The sequence below is a fragment of the Diceros bicornis genome, chromosome 25 (genome assembly GCF_020826845.1).
Source record: "Diceros bicornis minor isolate mBicDic1 chromosome 25, mDicBic1.mat.cur, whole genome shotgun sequence".
Classification (NCBI taxonomy): Eukaryota; Metazoa; Chordata; class Mammalia; order Perissodactyla; family Rhinocerotidae; genus Diceros; species Diceros bicornis.
In genome coordinates this window covers 7,258,988-7,286,100 of record NC_080764.1, presented here as the reverse complement: position 1 = coordinate 7,286,100, position 27,113 = coordinate 7,258,988, and the positions used below count along the sequence as shown (strand labels likewise).

The window sequence follows — 27,113 nt, the reverse complement described above, 5'->3', positions numbered from 1 at the left end:
TGGCCCGGCTATAGCTGGGGTCAGGGTGCCGCCTGAGTTCAGCCTGACCATAGTGAGGGGCGCAGGTATTATTCCAGCCAATCCCAGCCCCGGCTCCTGTTTAACTTTCAGAAAAGTTAAGTGACTTGTCCAAAGAGCCACAGTTAGTGGCACTGGGGCTGGGGTGTGCTTCCAGGTCTGCCCAACCCTGCTCCCTGCTGTGTGACCTCAGGCAAGTCACCGTCCTTTTCTGGGCCTCAGATTCCTTCTGCACAATGAGGAGGAGAGGAGGACTAACCAGATGTTCTAACCATGGGGACGCAGGGCATATGCTGATCAACCTCCTTGATTAGTTAACAGCTGAGCAGGTACCCAAGGCTCACAGAAGCTTGAGGTATGTGGAGAAGAAGGCTGCCAGGCCAGGAAACGTCTAGAGTATGGGATTCAGACCCAGGGCCCCCTGACAGCTTCTGGATCTGCCAGGAACCGGCTCTGTGACCTTGGGCCTGCACCCGCACCGTGGCTTCCTCATCCATAAAATTGAAGGGGGTGGGCTCTTCGATCTTGGAAGCTGGACCCCACTTGGGGTGAAAAATCAATACCTAGAGCTTCCAAGCCCTGCTCGAAGGCTCTGCTGTCCTGTCGTCTGCCTCTCCCCACCCCGAATCTTTCAGGGCATAAATAAATATATTATTTCTACTCAAGAAGTAAAAATGAGTTATTAGAAGGTGATGATCCTTGTAAAAATGGCTGTTTTCGGAGCAGAGGTTACAAAATGTTCCTCCTCCAAGGCGAGAAATCCAGCCAGCGGTGGCTCACTCTTTGGGGAATACGACAAACAGAAAAATTTGGGAGGCAGAGATTTCTTTTTCCGATGGGAATAAGGCAGACTCTTAGTCCTGAAGATTCTCTCTTCTGCTGATGTCATACAGAGCAACAAGATGAAAGAAAAAATAAACCACAGCTTTAGGGAAACTCGGGGCAAGAAAACCCCATAAACTCCAAACCACGTGGCCCAAAGCACCGAGGCCAGCAGACGTGGCAGTGAGCAGGGAGAGGAGGTGCAGAGGGGGCCCATAGTAGAAGAAAGCAGAAATCACCACTTCTAAGGAAGGTGACTACGTTAGAACGCAGGAGCCGTGGCCTGAACGAAGCAGGAGCACTCGAGGTTGGAGGCAGGTGGCCCCTTGAACCAGGTCGGGGTTCTGACAGGCAACAGAGGAGTGGGTCCAGGGGAGGGCCATATTTGAAAGGAACAATCCATTCCCATAAAAACAGCGGAGGGAGCCTTTCAGCAGAGAAGCCTAGAGAACTATACTGGCCTCTCTCCCAGTTTCCACCCAAACCTCTTGTTAATTGCTGGTCCAGGAAAATTCAACTAATTCAAATATATATTTAAAAAATTGTTAAAGGAATAAACACAGCATCCACAGAAAGATGCTACAAGAATGAAAAAGGAAAGGAACACTAATGTTCCCTTATGTATAAAGAACATGCACTATAAAGATACTGCCACGAAACAAAAATTCTAATCCAAAATTACAGCATGAATTAAAAAACAAAAAACTTGAAAAAGTAATTTCAACTATGAAGGAAGACCCAAAAGCAGAAATACGAGAACTGGAGAAGAAACGGATAGACAAAGTGAAGGCAAGACATGAGGACGATGTGTGAGAACTGATAGATCTCAGGAAAGAACTAGAAGAAAAAGAAAAAAACATTTCAGAAATGAAGACCAAACTGGCCAGCCCCGGTGGCCTAGTAGTTAAGTTCAGTGTGCTCCACTTCAGTGGCCCAGGTTCGGTTCCCGGGCATGGACTTACACTGCTCTGTTAGTGGCCATGCTGTGCTGGTGGCCCACATACTGAAAAATAGAGGAAGATTGGCATGGATGTTAGCTCAGGGTGAATCTTCCTCAGCAAAAAAAAAAAAAAAAAGGGGAAAAGAAAAGAAAAGAAAGAAATGAAGACCAAACTACAAGAAATACAAAGGAGAACAGACTCCATATAAAATACAGTAAAAAAGATAGAAATTAAAATGAGAAAAAGGAACAAAATCAAACAGAATAGTCAAAAAGATCAAAGAATTCAAGAAGAAGGAAAAAGAGAAGATAAAGGAGATCCAACAAATGTATAACTGGAGTTCCTAAGAAAACTAAAACAACTGAACAGAATAAATATTTAACATTATATAATTCAGGAAAATGTCCCTGAAATAAGGGAGGACTTGATTTCATGAATTCAAGAGGTACACCATGTACTAGAGAACAGTGACCCAGAATGGTGAATTCCAAGACATATTCTAGTGAAATTACTGGACTTTAAAGATACAAAAATAAATCTTTAGGCAGCTACACAAAAAGATCAAGCCATCTATGAAGGAAAGAGAATCAGGCTGGCATCAGATTTCTGAGCAGCAACATCTGATGACAGAAGACAGTGGAGCAACACCTTCAGGATTGACAAGGAAAGAAAGTGTGGGCCAAAGATTAATATATGGCCATGCTGTTCTTTAAACACAAAGGTTACACTCCAATGGTTTCCAAGTGTAGGGACTTAGGCAATATTGCTCCTATGAGCCCTTCTTGAGGAAAACTGAGGAATAAGCACCAGCCAACCAAATGGTGACTGGAATAACTTCAGTAAAAAGAGTGAACACATTTAACTGCATTTCCAGAACAAAGTAAGAATTAGGATGACAGAAAGGAACGAAAATGTTATCTAGTCAGACAATGTAGAAACGATACAACTAACAAAAAATTGGTAGGCAAGGGAGAAACAGGTGGAAAGTGGGCAAGCTCATGGTTGCCTCATCTTTAATTGCTTGGGGTAAAAGCTAAAACATTAAATAGTAAAAGTTAGAGCATATTTAAAGTACAAAGGTGACAATAAGAAGGATAATATTACTCTATTTTATTGAATCTAATAAGATGCACCATTACGTTATGTACCACTGAAAAATAAAAAATACTGCCAATTAAATGATGTCACTTTGCTTTCTTGCTTTTTTTTTTGTGAGGAAGATCAGCCCTGAGCTAACATCTGCGAATCCTCCTTTTTTTTTTTTTTTTTTTTGCTGAGGAAGACTGGCCCTGGACTAACATCCGTGCCCATCTTCCTCCACTTTATATGGGACGCCGCCACAGCATGGCTTGACAAGCAGTTTGTCGGTGTGCACCTGGGATCCGACCAGCGAACCCCGGGCGGCCGCAGCAGAGCGCGCACACTTAACTGCTTGCGCCACCGGGCCGGCGCCCATTTTGCTTTCTTATTATATAGAATTTTTATTTTGAAAGAATTGTTGAAAGAATATTGAAATTGTTGAAAGAATATTTGAAAGAATTGTTTAGTCAGATTTTTAAATCACCTATCATACCTGTGCGTACATAAGAAGGAGAATAAGTGAAATAAGTTGGGTAAGGTGTTCCTGAAACTTCATCACTGAAACTTCGATTCTTCTGAATGACTTCAACTCAGGTCACCAACGCCTGTGTTTTCCCACACAGTACCATCTCCTGCACCACCAAGTGTGGGTGATGCAGCATTTCTTTCTTTTTTTTTTTTTTTCTGAGGAAGATTTACCCTGAGCTAACATCCGCTGCCAATTTTCCTCTTTTTGTATGTGAGCCACCACAGCATGGCCACTGACAGACGAGTGGTGTAGGTCCACACTCAGGAACTAAACCCGGGCCACCGAAGGGGAGCGCACCGAACTTAACCACTAGGCCACCAGGGCCGGCCCCAGCATTTCTTAAACGACTGCTTCACTATTGTCTCCAGAATTTTCTTCTAAGCTGCTGACACCTCTTCTTCAGGTTTTCATGTCACTGCATGAGGAGGCAATGGCAACTGTCATGACCACCACCTGACTGAGAGCTTCCAGAGGCATCAGAACGGAAACATACGCCTTAATCACTCGATACAGTATCAGCCGAAACCAGGCAGTGACAAGAGAACGGGGAGCATGGAGGAAGAGGAAACAAGTTTAACCTACTGTTGTTCATAGAAGAGAAACAAAAGATACTGTCTAAAGGAAGAACTAAGAGTATTATATAAAAGTATTAATATAAATGTAGCCACTAGAACAAAAATACAAGCTTTCCTAAATATCAGAAGGACTACAGTTTTTTAAAACAGCAAAGCAAACAGACCACAGAGTGAAAGAATAAAGAATACAGCCCTTCCACATGCACAAAAACACGTATATGTACAGACACACACGATATGACAGAAAGAGGACCAAAACATCTCTCATATCTACCTATCTATCTATCTATCCAAGTTTAACTCACTAATCTTTACAAAGAAAAACATTTTTAGTTTAGATCCCAAGCAAAACTCTACTCTATCCTGTATTCAAGAAACACACATCAAACAAAGTAATCCAGAATGGTTAAAAGTAAAAGAATGAACAAAGGTATAAAGATAAATACAAACAAAAACAAAAAGCTGGAGCCATAATCTTAATATCAGACAATGAGAATTCAAGCCAAACATCACTAAACGAGGCAAAGAAGGGCCATTTATAATGCTAAAGGGTATAATTCACAATGCAGCAAATAACACTGCAGCAATTTTCAGGAAGAAATTTCAGGGATACTAGGATAAATAGATTGAAACACAATAATAAGAGATTTTAATTCACCTCTCTCAGCCCAAGAAACAAGTAGATCAAACATAAATGAGAATTCAGAAGACCTAAATAAAATAATCAGAAGGTACTATGCTATGTCAAACTCTCTATCCTAATAATAGATAATGCACTTTCTTTTCAAGAGCTAATGGAACATTCACGAATATTGAAAATCTCAACAACATCCAAAAACATAAAAAATACAGACATTTTATAATCACAAGACATTATGACTAGAAATTAATTTAAAAGTGAGGAAATTTAAAAAAAGAACACACCTCTCTTGGACAATTCTGGAGTGAAAGGGGGAAATACAAATTGAATTTGTAGGATTTCTTGAAAACAACCATAATCAAAATGCCATGCATCTGAATCTATAGGATACAGCCGCAGAAATAGTCAGAAGAACAGTTACAGCCTCCAAAACATGTAACCAGTAAAACAAGACAGATAAAAATAAATAAGCACTGGGTTAAAAATGTTAGAAATAGAACCACAAAGTAAACAGAGAAAATAAGGAAAGAATAAAGATTAAAGCAGAAATAGGAAAGAGAGAAGCAGTAGAACTAAGAAATAAGGCAAAAAGCTGGCTCTTTGGAAAAAATTCAAGAAAATACATAAATCACCATTAATCTAATTAAGAAAAAAAGGGAGTAGGGGATGGGGAGAGAGCACCCAGTGCAAACTAAGAAATGCCAAATGGGAAAGTAATCAAAGAAGCAGAGAGAAAAAAAATTTTAATCAGGATAGTACTTTGCAAATAAAATTTAAAACCTGAAAAAAAAATTTTCCAGACAAATATAATAAATCAAGACTGTTCTCAGAAGAGATAGTCTAGACAGGCCAACTTTCATGTAAGAAACAGAATTATAAAAGATCATTAAGAAAAAACAGCACCAGGGCAAGTTATTTTTAGAGGGGAATTCTAGCAAACTTAGAACTGTAGCAAACTTCTGTTCTTAGCAAAGAACAGAAAATCCCAAAGCTTTTTCAAGTGTTCGTTAGTAAAACATAGGAAGGAAAACTTAAAAAAAAAAAAAAACCTCTAAGTATTACATAGATACCAAAACCTGACAAAGATTGCCCAAGATACCCTACTGACCAATATCACTTATGAATATCATGGTAAAAATCCTAAATAAAACATAAGCAAATAGAATTCAGCAGCACATTAAAAGAATATCAAAACCAAATGAGGTTTATTCCCAGAAAGATGATTCGATATTAGGAAATCATTAATACAATTCATCATATACATAGATCTAAGGAGAAAAATCATACGCCAATCTCCAGAGATGCTAAAAACATTTGACAAAATTTCCAACACTCTTTCTAGATAAATTAGGAATCAATGGACACTTCCTTAACAAAATTATATATATCAACAGAAGCCAGCTTCATACTCAGGGGAATCTAAGTCAGCTTCACACACGGGGGCCCTCCTGCTGAAGACAGGAAAAAGACAAAGGTGTCTGTCTGCCACCATCCCTAGTCCTAGAGGGATTCATCAAAGCAATTTGACAAGGGAAAGAAATTAAGAAGTATAAAAACTGAAGAGAAATTGTTAAAACTATTGCTGTTTTCATATGATACTATTGTATACCTGGAAAAGCCAAGAGAAACTATTGGAAAACTACAAATAATAAAAGAACACTGAAAAGTGGTAGGATACACACACACACTTAAATGTAAACAACAAGCAGTTAGAGGAACCGGGCCAGTGGCGCAAGCGGTTAAGTGCGTGCGCTCTGCTTTGGCAGCCCTGGGTTCTCTGGTTCGGATCCTGGGCGCGCACCGACCCACTGCTTGTCAGGCCATGCTGTGGTGGTGTCCCATATAAAGTAGAGGAGGATGGGCACGGATGTTAGCTCAGGGCTGATCTTCTTCACCAAAAAAAAAAAAAAAAAAGCAGTTAGAAGCAGAAGACATAATGAAAGAGAAGACCTCACTTACAACCACCACCACCACAATACTTAAGGTTAAACTTAACAAAAGATGTTCAAAATCCATGTGAGCAAAATTTTAAAGCCCCTGAAGAACACAAAATAAACTCGAACAAATGGAAAGACATACTGTTTTTGGATACAAGATTCGGCTTCATAAAGATGTCAATTTTCTCTAAGCCAATTCATAAATTGTACATGATTCTGGAATTCAACAAACTGATTCTAAAGTTCATCTCTCACCTGTCAGATTATAGAACAATAAGCAAGTATCTACAGGAAAACTCTGAAAAGGAGGCACAAATGAGGAAGGACTGGCCTTTTAGGTATTAAAACATACTATAAAGTTTCAGTAAGTAAAACAACACAGTCTTAGCACGTGAACAAACAGGGCAATCAAACAAAAGAAATCACAGAAACAATGTGGTACCCGCACATCCAGTAAAGGCAGCATCTCTCATCGATAAGGCAAAATAAGTCTTTTAGTACAAATGTTGGGCAAGCGGAATGGCTGCTAGGGAAAAAGAACTAGCTGGGTTCATATCTCAGAACATGCCCCAGGATAAACTCCAAACGTACAATAATAAAACCCATAAAAGGTTAGAACAAAACAAGGGTGAATTCCTTTATAACCTTAGAGTTGGGAAAGTTTTCTTAATTATGTATGAAATCTGGAAGCTATGAAAGAAAAGATGAATAAACTTGACTCCTGGAGAAAACAAACTTCCCCATGTCTTCTTCCAAAATACCATCAAGAAAGTCAAAATAGAAGTGACAACTTGGGATAACTTTTGTACCCTTCAGATCCCAAAGGTCTAATTTTCCTAATATATAAAGAGTTCCCAGAAATCAAGGAGAAAAATACCAACAACCCAAAAGAAAATGGGCTGAGGACAGTTCACATACATGCAAAAAAATGACCCTTAAACATGTAAGCAAGATTGACGATCTTTTCGTAAGTAAGAGAAATGCAAGTTGGAACACTCAGTATCTCTCACCTGCCAGATTGGCAAAAATTCAAAACTTTGCCAACACATTCTTCTGGCAAGGCTGTGAGGAACCAGGCATGCCCACACACTGCTGGTAGGCATGCCAAACGGTCCTACTCCAGCGGTGGAGGACAAGTGAACATCTATCAGAATTATACATACATTCCCTTTCCCCATGCAATCTCACTCTGTGAATTTATCCTACAGATAAATGCCATTTGTACAGCTCACAAATTTGTTTGCATTTGCAAACCATTAGAAACAACCCAAGGTCTTTCTTGAAGGGACTGATTAAATACACAAGGACACACTGATACCGTGGAAAACACGTCGCTCCTGGAGGGCAGGGACCAAGGCTGCTTTTACTCATGGTCTTGTCCCATGTGGCCAGCACAGACCCTGGCACACAGTAGGCGCTCGATACATATTTTCTGAATGAATGAGTAAATGATCCCTAAACTGCCCAAAAAGCTAGGATCAAATGTGGTAACTACCCCAGGGGAATGCCATTTGCCAACTGTAAACCATGTGCAACTGATTCCTGTTAGAAAGTGAGATGGATCTGTCCTGCCTCCCCATCTGAGGATGCAAAATAAGATCACATGTCTTTGACTCGTCATAATAAAGTACCTGAGTACTCACTGTCCCTAGAGAGAAAAGGTGACCTTCCCAGTGCTGCTGGGTTAGTAACCGTGGGAGGCAAGGTTTGCACCCAGGTGGTCTGCCCCCAAGTCTCAGACCCTCCGTCCTTCCCTGAGGCCGTCCCTCCCTCCCAGGGCACTCCAGCGCCACACTGGAGGCTGGACTGAAGATCGCACTGCCTGGGAGTGGCTTCTCAGGAGCAGGGGGAAGTCGCCTTCCTGAGCTTTACGTTCAGTTCAAGGAGCAACAAGTCATCCTGAATCTGGACTCCTACACATTTGCTCTCTGGGCACATGTGTGCCCACACCAGGACCTCCCGTGGTGCCAGGTGGCTGAGTGTGGACGAGCTTCCCGTATTGGTCACTTGCTGTGCCCAGAGACAACAGGGGCACGAGCAGCTGGGAAAACTCCTCATCAGATAAAATCAAGCCTGGCAAATGAAATGCTGACGGAAAAGGCACCTAGAAATTCCGGCCTGAATTAGGAGCCCTGAGAACTTGGAAGAAAGTTCCCGTGTTGCCTTCCTTTCTCCTTTTTTACTGTATTAAAGATCAAAAATAACTGGCAGCAAAAGAGAATGTCACCTCCTTCCCCCAAACACGCACACACAGCATTGCCAACTGGGTGTTCTTATTCTCAACAGTCTTTGCTGACTGGATATTGCCCAAGTAAGGGACTGGTTTCTATCTTCTACACACTTGCTCTGTGACCCTGGAATATGACTCCACCACCCCTCAACCAATTCTGAGCTCAATTTCCTCTTCTGTAAAATAAAGAGCTTAGAAAAGACAATGTCTAAGGACCCTTCTAGAAAGACCTTCTGCTTCTGGTCTCTCTGGCAGCAGTTCCATCCATTCCGTCAGAGATAGCCCTCACTGACCTCTCTAGACAGGGCCTCTCACCGGGCCACCTGCCCCTTGGTGCCAGGCCAAGGGCACAGACATGAGGTCAGAGGGATGACAACTCACGGAAAGAGAGTTCCTGCTCAACCTGATACAAAAAGTCATCTTGGAAAGAAACTGGTCCAGCCCTCGGCATCACTCGCAGCACCTCTATCATTCACTCAACAAACACTTGAGCACCTACCATGTGCCAGGCCCCGCTCCAAGGTCTGGAAACACACACAGCAGTGAACAAAGCAGACAGAGTCTTTGGCTTCATGGGGCTGACACTCTAGTGGGAGAAAATTAACAAGTAAAGAAATACATTGGGTGGTGACGTGTGCTACTGAGAAAAATGCAGCAGGAAAATTGGACTGAGAGGACCAGGGGGTGGGGGTGCTACTTCATATGCAGCGGCAGAGATGGCCTCTATGAAAAGCTGACATTTGTGCCAAGACCTGAAGGAAGGCAAGCTGCAGGGCTATCTGAGGAAAGCAGGTTCAGGGAGGGCAACCAGTGAGTGCAAAGGCCCTGGGGCGCATGTGCATGGGGTGTTGATGGAATAGCAGAGTAAGCAGGGTGGGAGGATGAAAGTGTCAGGAGAGGAGATAAGAGACATAATGGGGAATCCAGGCCACGGGGGGCCTTGAGGGACTTGCCTTTCTGACTGGGAGATTTTGAGGAGGAAAGGGCTATTGTGTGACTTATATGTCTTAAAGATGTCTTAAAGACATCTTTAAGATCTGGCTGCTTTTTGAGACTAAACCACTGGTGACAACGTGTAGCAACAAGAAAGCAGGCTATTGTGATAACCCAGAGGAGAGGGAGGCGTAGGGCAGGGAGAGGGCCTCTCTCCGAATGGATCTCTGACGCAATGCTCCCTCCCTCCCTCCCTCCTCAGCCCCACGGCTACAGCCCAGCTCAGGTCTCTCCCTCTGTCTGTCTCTGTCCCTACCACCCCAGCCTCCTTCCTGGCTTCCTGTCTTGGCCCTCGCCCAGGTCCCCACACCCCACGATGCTGAGGCCTGTGGGCACTTCCCTGTCCCTCTCCTGGCCACCACAACTTCCAGACCAGCCAAGCTGACCTCTGCCGGATTGCTCAAGCCATCAGGCTCTGGGAATTCCAGGTTTCTGCAACATGCTCTTTCCTCTTCCCAAAATGTCCCTCCATCCTCCCCTACCCAGGAACTTCCTAACCACAATACAGAGGAAGAGTTTGCCATTTGCCAAGAACACACATGTCAGGCACACTGCCAAGCACTGTTCATTCTCTATTTCATCTGCCGCTATGACCCCATTTTACAAAGGAGAAAACTAAGGTGCAGAGAGGAAAGGCGACCTCCTCAATGTTGCAGGGGAAGCAGAGGCAGGATCTGCACTCAACTGCCTCCGAGTCTCACAGCCTCCTTCCTCCATGAGTCTCTCCTGATCTCGGGGAGCAGAGCAGGCCACCTCCAGGAAGTTGCCTGGATTTTGGCACCGCTCCCACTGTGGGCCGTGGGCTGGGTCCCCAGGGCTGGGCACACAGTAGGAGCTCGTGGCTACCTTCTAAATGAGTGGGTGTGTGAGCAGCCTCACCTCAAACCCTGGGCCTTGCCCACAGCCTGGACCACAGGCAGACCCTCGGAGCCCCCAGGATGAGTCCTGCCAGGAATGACCAGGGGGATTCCGGCCCTGGAGTAAACAGGGGACAGAAGGAAGTGGGCGCTGAGCTAGATGCTGTCCATCCTGCCTGAGATTGTAAATGATGTTAAACTAGGCAGGGCCAGACACACAGTGGGCACACCATAAATGTTTGATGATGGACTGAGTGATGAGGGATAAAGGAAAACCATCTCAATACTCTCAGTGTCTTTAGAAATGATGTTCAAAGTTGAAAGGAGCGCAGACTCCTCTCTGTCGCTCTGGGAATTCCAAGCTTCTGCAACACGTGCTTCCCTCTTCCGAAATGCCCATCCATCCTCCCCTACCCAGCAACCTCCTCCTCATCACAGGCAAGAACAGCTGCCATTTGCCAAGAAGCCACCAAAATGCTACCAGGGTTTTACTCCCAGCTGTAAGGGTTCTGGGTGATTCTACTTCCGTCTTCATATGTTTGAGTATTATCTATGTATTTGTGCAGATGAACATTTAGCCAACCACCGGTGGGATACAGCTGGTTGGGCTGCCTGTTCCAGCATTAATAGTGGGGTTATGAGTGTGTGTGTGTAGGGGTCCAGTCACCTCCCTGCTCTGACACCTCTTGCTTCGCTCTATATCTTGAAGACAATGTGAAGTCACTGAAGACTTGAGGCAGGGGCATGTGACATGGCCAGTCTTCCCATGACCTTGGCACAGAGGGTACCCTGTCAGCATTTTGGAATATTCTTTCCGGTCCTTTTCTGATGCCTCCATTCACATGGAGCAGTGTTTACACAGAGCTGAACACAGGAGACACACAAAAGGAGATCCTATTACACATGCTGTTCTACACCTTGCTTTATTTCACTTAAAAATATGCTGGGCCCCTGGGTTCTAAAACTAGATGGTGGAGGTCGCACAACTGAACACATTTCCTAAAACTCAGCAAACTGCATGCATGCGATGATATGTATATTAGACCCGAATCAAGCTGTTTGAAAACGGATGCTCTGTCTTTCATATTATGTCAATAAATACAGCTCCACGCCTTGATTTTCCAGGGCTACACTGTATCTCACCATTCAGCAGGTCCACCCTTCATTTCGCATCTTGACTACAGGAAATGTGGTTTGCATCTCTTTGCTTTTATAGACAACACCGTGGTGAACACCTTAGCACTTATATCTTTGAGCACATCCTGAATTACTTCTATAGACTGGATGCTAGAAATGTAATTTAAGGAAATGTAATTTAAGGTTTTAGATACAGATCACTAACGCCTCCAGAAAGGTTTTAGAGTCCCTGCTCTCTCTCCAGTGACAGGGTGCGCCCTGCTTCCCACATTCTCACACCGGAGTGTGTGGCTGCATTAACATTTATTAAAGGTTCCCTGTGAGGCTTGGAGCTCTGTGGTTTGTATCTTCTGAGGGCTCACCCACAGCCACTGGTCAAAGCGGTTTTCCTGCAGTAACTCATTTAATCCTCCCAAACGCTCTGTGCGGCAGGTCCTCTTATCATCAACTACAGTTCAAGAGCGGAGGAAACTGAGGCACAGCTGGGATTCGAGTACCTTCTGCCAGGTGAAAGGAGTCTGCCTGCAGCCCAGTCTAGCTCTCCTGGGATGGCGCTGGGGCTAGGGGCTCAAACCTCCCTGCCATAAAGAAGAGGCACTTGACTCTGAATCTCAGTGTCCTCATCTGTAAAATGGGAGTGACAGCCCAGGGGGCTGAGCGGGTTCCATAAGATCAGGTAACTCAGTGTCTGGCACCTATGGGGGCTCAATCCATGGAAGCCACCCCCAACCAGGGCGCTGCCTGGGAGACCACAGGGGCCGAGCAAATGAAGACTACGGACAACTGGAGGGCTGGGGGCCTCTCTGTGTCTATAAGTGGGACAATAACTATACCTGTGTCTATACCTATGTGGCTTCTGCTCTTTCAAATCAAGCCTGATCATGGGATGTGAAGACCCCTTTTCCTGTTTCCCTCTCATGTGCCTGGCCGCCTAGCTCCCTGTTTGCCAGCTCAGACTTTGCACAGGTATGACATCAAGAAGGCTGTGTGCTCCTGCTAGAGGGAGCTCCTGTGGGTGAGAGTGTGGGCGCTGGCCTGGAAGGGAAGGGGCGCTCTTCTGTGGTCAACTTCACTTCCGCTGGAAGCTCCTGGACCCACTGGGGTCTGTCCAGAGAGAAGACAAAGAGAGGCAGACAGGAGAGGAAGGGACACTCGCTCAAGTACCAGACAGAGTAAGAGGGATGTTGCTTCTGGATATTTACTAGAAATGGAGGCTCCGAGAGGAAAGCGATTCGCAAGGGCATAGGATCAGTGTGGGGAGAGCCTACTCGGAACCAGCCCTGCCACTCATCAGCTCACTGGCCCTGAGCAAGGCACTCCCCTACCTCTGGGAGTCTGTCGGTGGGGTAATAACACCTGCTCCCTCCCAGGGCAGCAGGGAGGACTCAAGGGGACCAGGCCAGCAAACAGCACAGGGAGCTGGGGACTTCAAGGCCAGAACCCTGTCTCTCCATTGGTGCTTCTCCACCTCCCTCTCTACGAAGATCGAAGCCAATTCATAAGGTGTCCTCCCAGCCCCCTCCCTCTCGCCTCCCATCCTCACCAGCTCAGAAGGTCCCTCTGGACCACAGCCAGACCCCTCCTACCTCCTGTATCCTCTGGGATCTCAGTCTATCGACCTGCCCCTTCTCCAGGGGCCTCACCCACTCCCTCCTCTGGCTTTTTCTCATAAATGCAGCTAATTCTCCCTTATCGAAAAGCACACAAACAAAATAAAATAAAAATAAAAAACGTATTCCTCAAAAACACACCAGCAGCAGCAAAAGCAAAAGCCAAATGATAACCCTCACCTCAAAGAGACCAGACAAGGGGCAAATATGTCATTGATGGGCTCAAGCAAACGAATAAGAAACACACATATGTGTGAAACACATTTCACAATATATGTAAGTCAAATCATTACGCTGTACACCTTAAACTTATACAGTCCTGTATGTCAATTACATCTCAATAAAACTGGAAGAAACAAACAAACAAACACACAAAGACCCCAGACGTTCATACTCTTTCTCTTTGACTCAGTAATTTCATTTGTAGGAAATAATAAGAAATGCACGCTCATAGCCCGAGGACGCATGCAATGGTACAGCCCCTCTGGAAAGCCAGATGGCTCTCGGGGTAGCCCTTCTAGAGGTTTCATATGCGCTGACAACCAGGTACTTTTCCTTTCCAGGAAAAATCTGGTAACATATAAATTTATACATAAATTCAATGTGACCTTCTCTAAAAGAGCCAAATATATATACATATAAAAAAAGCCCTGTCAAATGAAACCCATAAACTAAATATGATGCAACAATATGTAAGCATTAAAAAAATATAAAAGATGTTTGAGAAAGGTGAGGAATTTGAAAAACTTATATAGACAAGATATTCAAATATGTAACAAAAAAGTATTTTTAAAAAGTCTGGCAGAAAAGGCAAGTTTTAAAAGGTTATCTCCAAGTGAAGCAACTATGGGACTTTTTCCCTACTCGTTACAGTTAATTCATTCAAGCAACATTTAGGGAACACCTCTTCTGTGCTCACTAAGGGCTGGGCACTGGGCTTCAGGCGAGGTTCTTTCCCTCCAGGAGCTTCCAATGCGGAGAGAAGGAATGAGACGGAGACAATGCAGGGCAATCAACAGGAGGGAGAGCACACCTAGGAAGCACATGATGGGGAGGAAGTGCATTCCGGAGAGCACCGCAGGGCAGAGCTTGGGTGGCCAGGTCGAGGGTGGGGCCATCCACCCCAACCGCCTCCAGCAAGAACCAGGAGGGGGGGCAGCTGGGGGGGGAAGGGGAGGGGAAGGTTGGGGCGGGAAGAGCTGTTTCCACAATTCAAGCTTCCCTTTCCCACCCGTCCCTTCTTCCAGTCTTGTCACAAGTGTCCCTGGCAGCCACCTCATCTCACTCTGCCCTGGTCCCAACTCAGACCTGCATCCTCTGCTGCCCTGGGTGCCCGGGGATCTGGACCCGGGACCCCCATGGCCGGGCGGGTTTGGGAGTTGCTGGCTGGGGCTGATGCAAAGATGTAGTTGGGTCACAACCTCCCGACGTTCCCAGGAAGCTGCAAGGTTCTGCCAGCTCTGCTACACATGGGTGCCCTGGGACCATCGCACACGCTGGGAACAACCCCACTGACCTAGGCGGCTATAGGGCTTCGACTGGTACAAGGAAACAAAAAACACATTTTTAAGATAAATTTCCATTTTGGAGTTTGTCCTCTATACTGAGCTATCCTAGCAGACAAGCAGGGACAGGCACCGGAGGCATCAGAAACATGTTTGGGAGGAAAATGAACAATAGAGAGGATTCCACCTCGACTCTGCCCTTTTCTTTTGTATCTGGGCCTGGTTTGGGGAATCCCGCGGGGGTCGCCCGCTGTGGGACTCAGAATGCAGGCGTGGGCTCAGAGGGCTGAAGTTCTGGCCAACTTGGGCCTTGTCATGTCACCCTGGGCAGGGTGGCTCCCCTTTGAGAGGAGGTGACAAAGGGGAAGTCCTTGGGCAGCTGGAGGAGAGGCGGGCCAGCGTGGGTGCCGGCCGCGTGCTCCGGGGTATTTGACGAATGACGGGATAAACAGCTTTTGGTGAGCCCAGGGGCCTGCAGGGAGCAGTCAACCACTCAGTATTCGGAGGAGACAGAAAGGGTTCCTCCCGAGAGAGCGGTGGGAGCAGGGGAGATGCCTTTCAACTCTCTGGGAGCCAGAGGCTCAGCTGAGTCTGGCAAGGAGGTGGGAACTTCCACTCCCGGTGTGAGATGAGGAAACTGAGGCAAGGGGACTCCCCTAGCTGTGAAGGGGAGCGGAATCTGAGACTGGACCTCCCCGCCAGAGCCCCTCCCAAACACATCGTGCTCCTACTCAGTCTCAATCCTTTTCCCATCTGGAGACGAGGGAGGGAGAGGGGTACGCCGGAAGGATGGGGTCGTGTGCGGATCCAGGTCCCGGAGAGGGAGCGCTGGGGCCCGACTTTCCGAATTCCCAGCTCCGAGCCGGGCCGCTCCTCCACCTGGGGGGCCCTCCCCCACCCGGCACGTCCAAAGCTTCAGCATCCCTAAGGGCCCGGCGGGCCCGCGGGGGCGAACAGGCGGCGCGGCGGCGGGAGGCAGCGCCCCGAAGCCGGGAGGCTGGAGCCCCGCCCTCCCTTCCGGCGGCGGCTCCCCGCAGCTCTCCCCGGCCGCAGCCCCTGCGGGGCCAGGGGCGAGCAGAGCCGGGCGGCGCGGCCTCCCGAGACGGTCCCGCTCCCCCACACAGCGGCGCGAGTCGCCCAAGGTCGCAGCGCGGGGCGGGCGGAGCCGGCACTCGGACCCGGCTCCTCGCGCCCACGGCCGCCCTCTCCCACCGCGGGGCCCGGGCCCGGGCGGGGCTCCCGGTCCAGCCGCCGCGCTCAACTTCGGGGCGCAGCCGGGTGGAGGCGGCGGCCGGGGCACCGCCGCGCCCAGTTGGCGCGCACACGAGTGTCCCTCTGGAACAGGTGGCCGGGGCGGCGGCCGAGCGTCCCCGCCCCTCCGCAGCCCCCTCCCCACCTGTGCCCAGGCGCCCCGCCCGCCGCGCCCTCCCGCGGCCCCTCGTACCTCCGGCTCCCGTGGCGGCGGGCGGCGCACAAGCGGACCCGCGGGCAGGCGGGCGGCTCGGCGGCGGGAGGGCAGAGCCCGGGAGCCGGGAGGCTGGAGCCCCGCCTCCGGGCCGGGGCGTGGTCAGCACCGCCCGCCCCGCCCCGCCGCCCCCTGGGTCCCGGCTCCCCCGGCCCGCGCGTCCTCGCCTGCGCGGGACCGTCACAGCGCGCGGGCCATCGTGTACGGAGCGCTCCCCGCGCCTCCCTGCCGCCTGCTCCATGGGTTCATCATTCCCATTTTCCACTTCACAGATGAGAAAACTGAGGCTCAGAGCGGTTAAGTAACGTGAACGTCAGGCAACTGAGAAGGGGCAGTGTCAGTGTTTGACCCCGGGCCTGCCTGATGCCACCGGCCGGAATATATTTGTTAACTACCACCACCACACCACCGCCACCACCCCCGCCCCGTGATCCGTGCTAAACGCGTTGCCTGCGTCACCTAGCGTTTTACCGAATTTCAGTCATCTGCTCGAACAGGCACAGCTTCCGAGTACCCTTATTGCTGCCGCGTCCTTCCGCCCTCCCTCTCCTCCCGTCCACCGCACACTTGCTGTGTTGTCCCCACTTCTCCTCGCCCGTCCTCTCACTCAGCGGATGACCAGTGCCCAGGCCACTGAAAAATCGGAAACACTCCATCCCAACGCCAAGAACAGTCTGGCACTTAGCAGGTGCGTGATAATTATCCTTTGAATGAATGAATCAAGAGAAAATTCCCACCAGCTCCCCACCACCCATCCGCCCACCTCCTGACCCCGCAGCACCCTTGCCTTCCCTCAGGGACCAGGCTGAACTGGGCTACCTGGCTGGACACCCCTCCACTCGTCCACAAGATCCCCGCCCTTCAGGCCAACACCGATCGGGCAATTCCGCCCGCTCCCGGCTGGCTCCCTGGATCCTTGCCAGCAACTCACTGATGTGACTTCTATCTTGAAACAAAAACAAGAAAACGAAATCCCCTCTTTCGACTCCTCTTCTCCTTCCGGTTACCGCTGCCCACCCCACATATACCCCACACTTCTCTTCTTCCTTTACTGCAAAAGGGTCTGCAGACTCCACAGCGTCTGCCCCCTCTCTCCTCTCATTCCCCTTAAAACCCCTCCAAGCCGGACCTTGCCCCCCACCCCCGTCTCCTAAAACTGTCATTTTTGGTCCCCAGCGATGTCCATGTTACTAGATCCAATGCCGAGTCACCGTCATCATCTCACTGGTCCCGCCAGCAGCATTTGTCACTGCTGCCCACTCCCTCTTCTCCCACCCATTCTACTTTGCAGGCCGTCCCTCTCCCCACCCCAACCACTAAAAGGTGGGATGCCGGTGCTCAGCTCTGGATCTCCTGCTCCTTTTCACACTCTTTACCCTAACGCTGTCTCCTAGTCCCGTGGCTTTGGAGACTTCTGTCCGCTGATGATACCCAGCAGCTGTGGCCCAAAGCCCCGATCCTTCCCTGAACTCACGCATCTAACTGCCCACAGGAGACCTCCCTTCCGTCGCTCCAGCCACCGTCCTGATCTCCCCAAAGCTGTCCTACTGCATCTTCCCCATCTCAGTTAAGGAAAACTCCATTTTCCAGGTACTCAGGCCAAAAACCTTGATTCCTCTCTGCCCACCCCACACGTAACCCACGTCCACTCCAACCAAATCCCATCAGCTCCACCTTGAAAACATGCCCAGAATCTGACACTTCTCACCTCCCCCCTTATCCAAGCCACCGGCCTCTCCCCAGGCTGCTTGCAGGGACCCCCTCTCCCTGGATTCCTGCCTCCCGCGTCCAAACAGCAGCCCCAGGGATGATGGTAGAACCACGTCAGGTCACATCCCTGCGCTGCCCCAACCCCCGCAGTGCCGCCTCATTGAACTCGGAAGAAAAGCCCCGCCCCTGCCGTCCTCTCACCTCATCCCTCTCTTCTCCATCCGCTGACCCTGCCCAGCCGCGCTGGCCTCCTGGCTGGCTCTCACCCCCTCCAGGGCCTGAGCTCTCGCGCCTCGGCCTGGAATAGCCTTGCCCAGATATCTACGCGGCGGGCGCTCTCCCTCACCTCCTTCAGCTTCAGGCTTCAGCATCAGCTTCTTAGGAGGCTTCCCTGACCTCCCCATTTCAAACTGGACATGCCCATCCTGCACGCCCACCCCCTTCCCTCCTTGATTTTCCCCCATACACTTGTCACCATGTGGCATGCTTTATGTTTCATTTATGCGTTTATCTTATTTTATCCCCTGCAGTAGAATGCCAACTCCAGGAGCAGGGGTTCCTGCTGACTCCTTCACTGCTGTGTCCCCCTCCTGGAACAGCATCTGGAACAGAGTGACCAGGCACTCAACAAACATGTATGGAATGAATGAGCCTGTGCCCCTTTACCACTGGTAATACTGACAATACTTTTTCTTTATGTTGGCTTTTCATTCCAATAAATGTATTTTACAAGGAAACAATATTACTGCCCCAGACGGAACACTGCTCTCACTCACCTGAATAGAAGCAACAGCAGAGGCTGGCCCGGTGGCGCAAGCGGTTAAGTGCGCGCGCTCTGCTGCGGCGGCCCGCGGTTCGCCGGTTCAGATCCCGGTCGCGCACGGACGCACTGCTTGGCAAGCCATGCTGTGGCGGCGTCCCATATAAAGCGGAGGAAGATGGGCACGGATGTTAGCCCAGGGCCAGTCTTCCTCAGCAAAAAGAGGAGGATTGGCAGATGTTAGCACAGGGCTGATCTCCTCACACACACAAAAAAGAAGCAACAGCAGAAATGAGAATAAAACAGTATGCTAAAGCTCCGGCCGATCCAGCTGCCTCTCTAAGGGCTGAGCACCCACCCCCTGCCTTCTCCTTGTTAAAAAGTGAGATTCACAAGGTGCAGAGAGGGATTAAAGACAGACCAGCTCCTAGCAAAGACTCGCCCCTGGACCTAAGCAGAAGGATTAAAAGAGAATTGAGAAGGAAATGGCTTTGTGATGGGAGCCATCTCCTGGGCTGTGCCCAGCCCCACAAGCCCTTCCTGGTTAAGGAGGGGGGGAGGGGATGGGAGGGGACATGAGGACACTGACTCCTAGCAGCCTGTTTAATCTCACAACAACCCTTTGAGGCTGTCATCATCCCACTTGACAGGTGAGGAAGCTGAGGCCGAGATGGGAGCTTGCCCAAGCTCACAGAGCATGTTAATTTTTTTTTTATAATTTTATTTATTTGTTTTTTTTCCTCCCAAAGCCCCAGTGGATAGTTGTATGTCATAGCTGCACATCCTTCTAGTTGCTCTATGTGGGACGGGGCCTCAGCATGGCTGGATAAGCGGTGCGTCGGTGCACACCCGGGATCCGAACCCGGGCGGCCAGCAGCAGAGCTCCCGCACTTAACCACTAAGCCACGGGGCCGGCCCTCACAGAGCATGTTAAGATGAGCAGAAATTGGGCCGGCCTGGTGTGTAGTGGTTAAGTTCAGCGTGTTCCGCTTTGGCGCCCCAGCTTCCTGGGTTCAGATCACCGGCATGGACCCACACACCACGCATCAAGCTGTGCTGTGGCAGTGTCCCACATAGAAAATAAAGGAAGATTGGCAACAGATGTTAGCTCAGGGCTGATCTTCCTCACCAAAAAAAAAAAAAAAAAAAAGATGAGCAGAAGTTGGAATTCAAGTTTACCTGACCCCAAGCCCTCGGTGGACTCTGAGGCCAAATCCCTTCTAGTCTGACCTGGCCTGATCCTGGCCTGGCTGTTGGGGGGCTGTGGGGGAGGGCATGGATATAGAGGGTGGGGATGGAAGAGCCCACATGCCAGCGCTGCTCTAGCCTCAGTTTCTCCATCTGTAAAGTACTGCCTGGGAAGCACAGCCCGGCCACCCTGGGTCTTTTGTAGCAGTCTGGGAGAGAGAAGTGTGTCCTCTTTCTTCTGCATGGGCCCTGGGTGTTTTCTCTTTCTTCTGGACTGAGCAGGGAGCGTGTAGACTAGAGTTCGATGGTGTCTCACTGCGATGTGAGGAGAGGCCCTGTGGCAGGAGAGCACCCAACCCCAGGGGAGGCCAAGCCGTGAGACGCATGGGGGGAGCTGGGCATCCCTGGAGCCTCTGTGTCCCTCCAGGCCTGAGCTGACCGGCCTTGGGCTTCCCCACTAAACAGCTTGGTTTAACCAGATGAACTGGATTCTTTTTTCCTCTTACAGAAGAGCCCTGACTGAGAGACCCTGTCACTTTCTGCTCCACCCACAAGCAGGCTTGAGCCTCTCCCATCTTAAGAAAAAGTACAAGAAAACAAAAAGCAAAATGAAACCCGTGCCTCCACCCGTGACCTCCAATTCTCTCCTCCCTTCAGCCAGATTTCTCAAAGCCGCACCCCCACTTGCTGTTTATGATCCTTCCCTTCCCAGGCCGCTTTGCCCTTTCTTATCTGCTTCATGTCCCCAACTGAGGATGGGGCTCTTGCCAGTGGCACGGTGACCTGCTTGTGGCCATATGCTGTCAACACAGGATTAACAAAACCACAGACTGAAAGAATTTACCATAAACTTATGATCTTAAAAATACAGAAGTACTTCCAGCTTTGCTTCTGACAAGAGTGGCCCAAAGGCCACAGTGTTCTCCTGGGCACTCCAGTGCCAAGATTTTGGTCTCTAAGACCTTCTCCACTGAAGGAGACCAGTATTCCTTGCAGCATAAAAACAAATTAGAATGGTCCAGAATGTCCTGTTGTGGCCAGGAAGTAAGGCCACCCTCAAAAATATTAGGCGAGCAGAAGAGAGACAATGGAATAATGAAGTCTTCCCCAACATTAGCCAAGCTGTAATAATACAAGCATCAAAAACCATTAATTGAAATAATTATAGTTAATTTGAGTTAATTCACTCTCTGAAAGGCTGTGGCTATAATGAAACTCAAAAGAGAAAAGTTAATATAAAGCAGTCAAAGAGAGTTGTAATATAAGAGAGAGTTGTAATATAAGAGAGATGATGGCCATATGGCTTGTTTGAATTTTTATGGAGCTTAATAAGTTGGGATGTGTTGGTGTGTGTATTTTGTTTCTTTTATTGTTGTTAACAAATTAGAGAGTGTTTGCTTTATCTGTGTCATCGGAAAAGAATAAACCGGAGCTCTGGGCTGGAGGCCTGGGGAGGCAGGAACCACACCTGGAAAAGGACAGACTCACAGTCACTAGCGGCTGCACAGGACCACTGGTGGATGGGGCTCCTTCAGGTGCGCAGCTCGGGGGTCCCCTTCACTTCTCCAGGAAAAGGAGGGTTCACAGAGAATGTCCAAAATGATTAACTAGCCAAGTGTCACCCTGGGAGAGGCAGCCAAGCCCTGTGTCCCAGTGGTCCCAAGGACTAAGGTCAAACATCTAGATCCAGTGACCCTAGCTTGTCTTGCGAGGTCCACACAAACATGAGAGGGTATCCACATTCCACCATGGAAGCTCCAGGGAAACCAAAACAAGTACAGCAAAATCCCTAAGAAGAAATAAAAGCAAAATGCTGCCCACGGCCTTGACCTCATAGAAGAGTTTTAAGTACACATGTTATGACAGTGTTGTTCTGTCATGAGAAATCTGCAATTACTATTTAAATTGTTGACAGAGATTTACTTAATCAAGTTTGTAATCAAGGTTGCAATACTCAAGAAAAAATTGGATTTCTAAGTTTCGTTTGTGCAATAGAAGAGCTTCAGGGAAGGAAGTCCACGTTGCTCTGGCCGTCCTCTGCAGGGACTGAGGTCTCCTGATAGCAAAGGCAGTGGGTGGCATTTGACAGTTGACCGTGAACTCTCTGTGACCTTGGCCTCCTGCCACTCTGACTGGTCACACTCTGAGGACCCTCTGCTCTCAACCCGCCCCTCCCACACTGGAGTCCCGGGGCCCTTTGCCAGGCCCTCTCTCCTCACCTTGCATGTTGCCCGGGTGTCTCGTGCACAGGTGGCCTGGCCTCAGTTCCACCCTGGCCTCCTTCCACAGCTGAGCCCTCGTCCAGGCCACAAAGGAGCTGCAGGTACCCAGAGCCACCGTCTGTTCAGCCTCTTGAAAGGGCAGCATCAACCCTCTCATGCACCCTCCCTGCCCCCTTACCCAATTAACCACCAAGTCCTGTCAGTTTCACCTGCTCACTCTCTCAGACACATCTTCCTGTACCCTACAGCAGCCCTCAGCCAGGCATCAAGCCATCACTCAGCCCTTTTTGAGCACTCACAATGTCTGAGGTCCTAGAGACACAAGAGGGGCTGGGGCCTGTGACTCTGCATTTCTAAGAGGCTTCCAGGCACTGCTGCTGCTGGTCCCAGACCCACTCTTTGAGTAGAAGGTCCCAGATTACACAGGGATTTTGAGTCTTGCCAAACAGAATGAGCAGAGGGCCCAGGAAGGAGGGGTCCTTTGACCCAGTTGAAGTTCAGTTTTTCTATAGGATTTTTCAAATCCTCTTACCCAAGACAGAGCACTTCCCCCATTCTCTGCTGGATCGGGAATTTCCCATGATGCTTAGTGATCCTCTTGCTTCCTGAGCTTGGTAACTAAGATGCCCAAGGCTGTTACCCTGTCTCTGGGGAAGAAAACAAACACCCCTGTCTCCAACCCCCTCCTCTCTCATTGCCTCCAGCCCCAGCCCCCCAAAGGGCTTGTACCTGACCAGCTTTTTGCCCCACCCCCAGCTGCTCCTGACTGGTCCCCTGCTTCTAGGATATCTGGTCCAATTTTTCTTTCTGAACTTCCCAGGGCTGAGGATGAGGCCCACCCTCTTTCATTGCTCTCCAAAGCCCACCCTCCTAGACACCCCCATCTTCCGTGGCCCTCACTCCTGCCTTCCAGCCGGGGATTCACAGGTTCACTGCAACCAAGGGGACACATCCTCTCCCTCCTGCTTCTCTGTTCTCCCCCTGCTGTGTCCTCAGCCTTAGAATGTCCTTCCCTATTCCTTGACTGACCCCCTAACTTCTTAATAGGATTTTACAGTACTTACATCCATTTAATTCCTATGCAAGCTTAGGGAGAACGTATTATTTTGGCTATTTTATAGATGACAAATCTGAGGCTCAGAGAGGCTGGGTCACTTACCTCAGGCCACACAGCCAGGAAGGCATTGGGTGGGGATTGGAGCTGAACCTTCACTCTATCCTTCCCTTGGGCCCTCTGAGGTTTATTTTGTTAACATTTCCTTGAGATCAATACTTTGATGGAGGGGAATACAAGGTGTAATGTGAGTCCAGAGGAGGCTCATCCTCCAATTATGTGCCGGAGCAGACTCCTATCAGCCAGAGGGAGCCAATCGTGAGCATCTCTTCCTGACTCGTGTTCAGTAACATCACATTGGTAGCGTGAAATTGCCCATGGTGGGAGTATTTACACCACGGAAATTGGGAAATGCTACAAATCAGGGCTTCCTTCCCGGGAAGGCGAGTGGTCCAATGTTTGCCGGCACACCACTGAGCTCCCCCAGGTCTGGGAGCCCAGGAAAGCCTCCTGGAGGAGATGACATCTGAGCTGAGCCTGGCAGGGTGTGGGGGAGGTGGATGGGTGACCAAGTGTTGTCTTCACCTGGGATGATCTACCTGCCTGCCAAAGTCTCGCACAGAGGTGACAAGAGCACATGGTCTATTCTAGAAAGGAAGCAAGCAGTTTCAGAGGAGAGTGATGCTGGGAACAGTGAAGAGATTCTAGTGGAGGACAGAGCATACAAGGGTTGTCTAACCTTGTGTTACGACCCGGGAGAAATGGTTTCGACTTTATCCTGCACACACCTCGGGGCCAATGTATGCAGGGAAGGGACACAAAAGAATGTTTTTGGGGAGGATCACCCTGGTAGCAGTGGGAAGGAGTGGAGGATGGATGAGAGTGGCTGACGGGGAGGCTGCTGAGCCAACCCAGAGAAGAGATGCTGAGGGCTGCTCTAAGACAGTGGCCTGGGGGTGGCTGTGGGTGAACTGGCCAGCTGCAAGCTCCACAAAACCTGGTGACCCATGGGTGCTGTGGGGCAGAGAGAGGCAAGCATCTAAGAGAGAAGCTTAGATCTCTGGCTTGGGCACCAGGATGCCAATCACCTGAGATAGGAAACCTGGGCTGTGGGTTGGTTTTGTGGGGAAAGATGGCAAATTCAAGTTGGACACTTTGAGATGGGTTTGAGGCACCCATGGGACGTCCAGGTGGGAGGCCAAAGGTAGATGGACATTGGAGGCAGAGCTCCAAGGACGGATCTAGGCTGGAGACGCGCAGTTGGAGGTCATTGGCTTATAGTGATGGACACCTGGACAGAGCCCTGAGAGGCACCAGGGTTCAAAAGCATGTCAGAAGAATCACCAGTTGTTCACCTTCAGGGTGATGGGGGGCAGGGGGTTTCTCTTAAAAAAAAAAAAAAAAAGAACTTCCAGTTTCCAGTCTAGCAGGTAAGGTTGGAAGCCATCACTCCCATTCTCACAACAAGAAAAAAGCTGAACAAATTGGAAATCAACAACTCTTCTCAGATCCATCAAAGAATTGAGGTCACAGGGCAAACCAGTTGCCTGAAAACTGGAGAGAGAGGGAGAATCAGGGAATCACAGCTGCCCCGGAGCACCAGTCCACAGCTGGAGCCCGTACTGGCAGGAACACGGTGGCTAACAATTGCCGGAGGCTCAGTGTAAATTAGCTTAAAATCGTAAGGGGACCCCACACTTTCCTGATGTGCTTTGGGCAGGGAGAAGAGAAAACTAACCATTTTGAAATACTTCACAAGCATTCTTCTTCTTTTTTTTTTTTTTTTGTGAAGAAGATCAGCCCTGAGCTAACATCCATGCCAATCCTCCTCTTTTTGCTGAGGAAGATTGGCGCCGGGCTAACATCCGTGCCCATCTTCCTCCACTTTATATGGGACGCCGCCATAGCATGGCCTGACAAGTGGTGCCTCGGTGCACGCCCGGGATCTGAACCCTGGCCGTCAGCAGCAGAGTGCGTGCATTTAACCGCTACACCACGGGGCCAGCCCCGTCACAAGCATTCTGTTCTTTCTGTTCTCTGTAATGTAGGGGAAGTAAAAATTTTCCTCTAGCCTCTTAGGGTTTCCAGCTGGGACTGACATGAGACAGATTAACAGGAGAAAAGCATATGAATTTTATTTACATGTACATGGGAGCCCTCACTAGAAAAGCGAAGACCCAAGGAAGTGACGAGGCCCAAGTGCTTATATACTAGGTTGAAGGAAGAGTAGCTATTGTGGAAAAGTAACTGAAATATATGGAGAGACTAAAGGGAGATAAGAGTTATTCTGACAAGATCTGTTTGTACAGATTTCTCTTGGCCTTACCTCCTTGTCTCTGGTGATAAGGATGGTTTTTCCTCCTTGTACAGAGAAGGCACAATTCACATGGGAAGTTCATCTCCAGCTCTCAGGGAGAAAGAGGAAGGGCAGAGTGTACTCTTCCTGCATCGGCTGTTTTTCAAGTGCCTTTAACTCAAAATAATCAATATGCCAAAGTGGCATATTTAGGGCGTGGGGGATGCCGTTAGAGGCAGGACTTCACCAGAGCCTTGTCCCACCTGAGAAAGGGAAGTGAGCCAACACCACCCCCTCTGGCCTTCTGGTCTTACATAAGGGGAAAAAAATGGCAAAGAAACTCCTCTGAAGGTCACAGCCCAGGGACTCCGGCCCATAACAAACAACAACAACAACAGAAACCGTCGAGATTTAATTATAAGATTATAGAACATTTCTCCTCCATAACCTTCCGAAACAGAAAGCAACAGGCCCAGAGAGTTTTACTGATGAATTCTACCAAACATTTGAGGAAGGAATGCCACTAATTCTCTATAATCTCTTCCTGAAAACAGAAGCAGAGGAAACACTTGCAAAACATTCTAGGAGGCCAGTGTTACTCTAATACCATAATAAGACAAAGATATGCCAAGAAAGGGAAACTACAGACCAATCTCTCTCACGAATGGCGATGCAAAAATCTTCAACAAAATGTTAGCAAATTGAATCCAACAGTGCATGGAAAGAATTATACACCATGACCGTGTGGAATTGATTCCAAGTATGCAAGACTGGTTCAACAGTCAAAAATCAATTAATGTAATCTAACGCATCAACAGGCTAAAGAAGAAAAATCATACGATTGTATCAATAGTGTGGAGAAAGCTTTTGACAAAATCCAGCACCCACTCAGCAAACTAGCATAGAAGAGAACTTCTTCAAGGTGATCAGGAACATCTCCTCTCCGCTCAATTTTCTGTCAACTTTCCTGCATCTCCAGAGGCAGCTGCTATAAGCAGATTCTCTGTATTCTTCTAGAGATAATCTTTGCAGATACAAGCATATCTATCCTTAAAATGCACCCACACACACGCACTCACTCACACACACACACCTACTCACACACACACCTACTCACACACACACGCACCCACACACACGCACACCTACTCACACACACACCTACTCACACACACACGCACCCACACACACGCACACCTACTCACACACACTTACTCACACACACGCACACCTACTCACACACACGCACACCTACTCACACACACACGGTCGCATTTGGGGTGCACTATTCTGCACCTTCCGTTTTCCTTTAACAATATACCTTAGAGGTTTTTCCACGGCAGAGCGGCCAGATCTCTCGATTCATGGAGAGATTGAAGCCCTAGAGACAGTGATTTGGAGGGCTATTTTCTCAATTGTCTCAATGATGGAACATAGCTGATACCTTTCTAGATATCACAGGAGAGAAGCTAATTCATGATCTTAGTTCTCCTACGGAACTGGGCAAGACAGCTGCCTGCTCCCTCCTGTGCACTGCTGTGTAG

At 48.8% G+C, this 27,113-nt stretch overlaps 1 protein-coding gene and 1 long non-coding RNA gene across 2 annotated transcripts in view; one reads left to right on the top strand and one right to left on the bottom strand.

Moving 5' to 3' along the window:
* The window catches only part of A4GALT (alpha 1,4-galactosyltransferase (P blood group)), a 29,430-nt gene extending 13,034 nt beyond the window's left edge, over positions 1-16,396 (bottom strand). The window contains exon 1 of the mRNA XM_058568210.1: positions 16,319-16,396. The gene's annotated coding sequence lies outside the window, so the exon portion shown is untranslated. The remainder of the gene's footprint in view (positions 1-16,318) is intronic.
* Positions 16,397-16,778: 382 nt separating this feature from the next.
* Positions 16,779-18,896, top strand: LOC131421521 (uncharacterized). The gene is made up of 3 exons (XR_009223891.1): positions 16,779-17,027; positions 17,734-17,929; positions 18,583-18,896. It is a non-coding gene; the product is annotated as an uncharacterized LOC131421521 (long non-coding RNA).
* Positions 18,897-27,113: the final 8,217 nt, after the last annotated feature.